Raw genomic sequence first — 4984 nt, 5'->3', positions numbered from 1 at the left:
AATAATAATAATAATAATAATAATAACTGATTTAGTTTAGTTGAAAACATGCAATGCAAACCTAGCAAAGCTTTGTAATACCTCTTCTCAATTTCTTCATCACTCACATTGTGCAAGAGCAAAGTCTCTATAACCAAATCCTCCTGATTAATTTCAGACCTTATCTTCCTTTTCTTCTTCATATGTTCAATCTCCAAACACAACTCACTTTCACTAATTTTGTCACAAGGATGTTGTATCGCATTGATCCTTAACTTGGCCGCCTTAATCTTTTCTCTTCTTCTTTCAACCAAAGCACAACCCTTTATGTAAGAAGGAGGCAAATCATCAAGGCCTACATCTTTCTCCAACACTACCTTGAGTGTAAGCCTTTGACTCATCTTAGACCTGCCCTTCCACCAATCTTCACTAGAAACCATCTCAAAACCTGATCTTCTTACACCTCCATCATCATCATCATCATCATCATCATAACTATACTTAGCTTCTTTGTTTAAGCAGTCCCTCACTATCTCCTTTAAACAAACTCCATCGCTTCTAACCGATTCGTCTCTTCTCTTTCTCATGGACTTTGCTTCCATTAAACCAAACAAAACCCCTGAATGTCTAACAACATTCTTCACAATAACATCTCTCGCCCAAGGCAAACCAACCTCTCCAGCATACCTTCACTAGCTTCTCCGACAACTCTTTATACCGTGTCTTACAAGTAACCAACGAAACTTTACAATCTTTAGCCAAATCCGCAACCTTTAACTTCACCACCGTTCACCCCACAAACAAAAGCCAAAACCGCCACAACCAAAGGCATGTTGAAAAATAAACTTGATTTGGATCAAACATTATTGGGTTAATCATGTGTTGATCCAAAACTTAGCCCAAATTCTAGAAATATCCTCCACCTCCTTAGAATAAAAATCTAGATATTCTCATAAAATTATCTAGATAATTATAATAAAAAATCTTAGATATTATGGTAAAATTATCTAGATTTATATCTAAGATTTATGATTAAAATATGTAAGATATTTTGTATTTTGGAGGCTATAAATACCTCCACTCCCCTTTCATTTTGTATCACCAAGAAGTATCCAAGTTTGTAACGAGTAATAAAAATCTTCTTCTAAGTTATAAATCTTTCTTCTTCACAAAAGTTTTTTCTCTTCAAACACTTAAACACTTTCTCCATCTTTATAATTTTTTTCATTCCAACAAGGCATTGGTCTCCTCCCAGTAGACAAGAACCCCTTCAACGAACAGTTCATCAGAAACACTCCTTGCGTCATTACCCTCTCCTTCTTCTTAACATCAACACCTCTCAACCTCGATGAATCATTCACTGTCTTCACGAACAAACCCACAAGATCATACTCTTCCAACTGAAACCCTAAATACTCCACAACACGCTTCACTATACTCCCTAACTGATGCAAATCAACTCCCACTTCCTCACTTACCTCTCCCATAGACAAAACACCTTTCCCTTCTCTTCTTACAACAACATAACAACACGCACTGATCAAAACCAAGAACCACTCACCTTGTCCGAACTCACCGTCAGTGATTTTATTAATCATACGCTTAATCTCTTCGTCTTTATAACTAATTAGCTGCAACCTCTGTGTTATGTTCTCAATCAGATTGCTGGCGTCGAAGATCTTCTTCTCTTTGTAAGCAATAACAGAGCCTGTACCTATGGTGCCTACTCGGATGTAGGTGCCTTGAGGTCCACGTATGCTGCCGAGCTGTGCCTCGTAGTTGTCGTACTCTTGTAATGTCCCGCATCCACAGCAAAACGAGTTCCCTGTATCTTCTTCGCGTTGAAAGTTGCTGCCGTTGCATTTATTGCATCGCATGGTTGAGGCGACGACGGAGAAACGCGACGGCGATTAGACAAGAACCGGGAGAGATCTATGTAACGGAAAAAAATAAGATTAGGTTGTATACTTTTTATGAAACTCCAAAAACGGCAAGGCGTTAAATATAAGCAAGTCAAAACGGCAGGCTGTTTAGTTTTTCTGTAGGGCAGATTTATAATGCACTCATTAGGGCGTTTTTGATTCGGTTCCATTCGGTGTTTACGGTTTTCCGGTTGTAAAAATAGAGAAAACATTTGGTTATTTATAAAATTTGGTTCAGTTTCGGTTAAATTATTTTGCTTTTCAGTTCGTCTCAAATAACAATTTTATGAACCCACTAATATCCATATTTTCCGAAGAGAAAAAACAATGAGAATATCGAAGTTGTAGAAAAATAAAACAAGAATAATTAGGTATGAAGGAAAAAGAAAATACAAATCTAAAGTTGAGAGTATCTTTCACCCTTTGATCTGCAAGCTTCTCATCTGTGATTCTACATTACGTGCATTATTCTGTGTACTTACTACATTCATCCATTGATGTTCCAAGCACTGTTGAGCAGTAGGTCGTTTCTAACTCTGCAAACTCTTTTGCTTCTGGAAGCTTGTCCTTATCAACCAGTAACCAATCCATTGGCCAATACTTCAACCTCCTGATCCTCTTTAAGTCCCCATGTCTGTCAAAATAGTATTTTGACCTCGCTCCTCTAATAGCAATCTGCTCAGACAAGAACGTAAAAAACACAAGCAATAGAGACAAAACATAAAACAAAACAATAACATACCTTTCGAGGCATTTTCCCTAGTAGTTCCATCATAAGAGCAAGATGGTCCTAACTCCTAACTCCTAAGTCCAAAAAACATTATATCAAGAAGAAGAAGAAGAACTCTTGGGCTTAGATATAGATCTTTACCTCGTCTTCTCCATAACCATTCCCCTCCTTAGGAGCAAACAACATATCCTGATATCCCCTGTGACAAATTAGTAAACTTTGGAAACACAACTCTCTGGAACATTGACTTTACCGACGAGAACAACAGTAAGAAAAAAAACATCTTTGATTCAACAATCTAACCTCTCCTCCATGAAAATAGAATCTGGTAGGTTAGCTAAGGAACGAACTCTGTATTGCTTTGCTTACTCTAGCTATCTAAATTCTAATACCACACCTTTCACAAGTTCTTCGAACAATCAAAATAAGCTTTAGAGCTGACCGAATCTTGGTTTCCACTTTCATCCACAGATACAATCTCTACATTACTCCTAATGATGGCTGCAAAGCTTTGAAGTTCGAACTTTGGAGCTCAATGAAACAGTAGCAATAAGATGGTGAAAGCTTTTAAATTTGGGCTATTACTTGGGCTCACTAATGGAAAAAGAAAACTCATACTCGGTCTATTCTATAATAACGGCATGGCAGTTGCATCGATCGTTATGTGACGCCATGTATTTATATTGACATTAACGTTTCACGACTCAAAAGTCAACACAAGTTTGCGCGCGGACAATGACATGAAGCTTGCGTTACGAACATGGGCACATATAGTACACGTAACAAGCATGAGGTCATGACTTTGACTCGTTTATGGCTTTGCATGTTCAACTCTTTGAAGTCTTTTTTTATTTTTCAACTCAACCCTTTGAAGTCTCAAACTGCGTTTTATGGGCATATATGTTTTGTCAGCCTTTGGTACTTCAACAGAGTCCAAAAGGACCAGCCACCCGATTCCTCTTATCATTTTTTTATATTTGATATATGCATTGAGTTATATCTTGGTTTAGCTGTAATTGCATGGACTTTATCATTTTATATGTAAGATCAATCTACTCGTTGTATTGATCCTTGTCCATACACAAAAAGGATACATGTTTACTTATAGAAACACGTACTTTAAACAAAACACAAAATCCTAATTAATGCGAATTTTAAACAAAAATGACACTCTGATTAAAAGGACAACATCTTTAGCATATCTACATGTGTAAAACACACAACAGATAATGATAAATTTCTTCTAGTTAAAAGTTCATTAATGTTTTTATACCAGAATGTATGAATTTTGAAATTCAAAAAATATGAATATGTGAATTAATGGATAAAATGTTTACAAAAAAACTTCAGTATGGTGTAAAAAATATCATCAAGCAAAGATTCTATAGGACGGTTTAGGTGGTGTAGCCATACATTAATTCTCAAAAAACTGGTAGAATTGTCGATCATAGAATCAATAATATTTTTCATAGTTTATATTATCATCATTATTCAGCTTTAAAAAAATAGGCATTATAAGAAAATATGGATCATATCTTCAATATAATTGATATTTTTCCATTATCTGTTGTTTTCCCTTTTAAAATGTTATAGTTAATGTTTCCAGCCTCCTCCATTATTGTTTGTTTTCTTTTTGTTCCTGTGTGTGAATGTATGGTTATTTTAATCATTGGTTTATTAACTCGGTTTGCTTTTTTCAGTTTTAGTGGTTCAATAAAAGACGTTAAGACTCACATCACACGTATTCACACACCAAGGGTTATTCCATTGCAAGTGTACAATTCATTTGAAACTTGTTATTAGTCTCGTAAGTTCCAATTCAAACACGTATTCATATCTTTTGGTATTTGTTAGAGAGGAATTTAGCATTCTCACACAAGGCCCGTCGGTTAATAAGATTCGGACCAATCTTATCAGGAGACTAACCAGGATCTAACATGACGATCGGTGTTGGAATCCAAGCTAATCATTTGGGCCTCCCGATCAACTGGATCAGTCTTGGATCATCAGGCCATCGCTCGATCGACTCAGTCTCATGATCAAATGACCGACTGGACCAGTATCGGCCCATCAAGCTATCGCTCGGCTGGACAGCCCATTAAACATCAAATTAAGCCCAAACTGCTAGGGCGAACGAGTGAGAGACATGTAGAGCCTATAAAAGGAGAACGAAAAGAAGGAAGGAGAGGATCCGCAAATAGACACTAAGAGATTGACGGCAAGATCTAGGGTTTACGATCAATCGCCTTGCTTAGTGTTTCTGTCTGAGCCTTTCAACAAAGCTCCGACCTTTTCCTTCTTTCTCTAATCTCTTTGTAACCTCGACTGTTTACCTCATATTGTGAATAGAACG

At 36.7% G+C, this 4984-nt stretch overlaps 1 pseudogene; it reads right to left on the bottom strand.

The window, feature by feature from the left end:
• LOC106330982 overlaps positions 1–1856 on the bottom strand; it is a 5148-nt pseudogene extending 3292 nt beyond the window's left edge.
• Between the last annotated feature and the right edge of the window lie 3128 nt (positions 1857–4984).

This window comes from Brassica oleracea, chromosome C3 (genome assembly GCF_000695525.1).
Source record: "Brassica oleracea var. oleracea cultivar TO1000 chromosome C3, BOL, whole genome shotgun sequence".
NCBI lineage: Eukaryota > Viridiplantae > Streptophyta > Magnoliopsida > Brassicales > Brassicaceae > Brassica > Brassica oleracea.
Note: the sequence above shows the minus strand (reverse complement) of the source record. Positions and strands in the feature narration are given on the sequence as shown.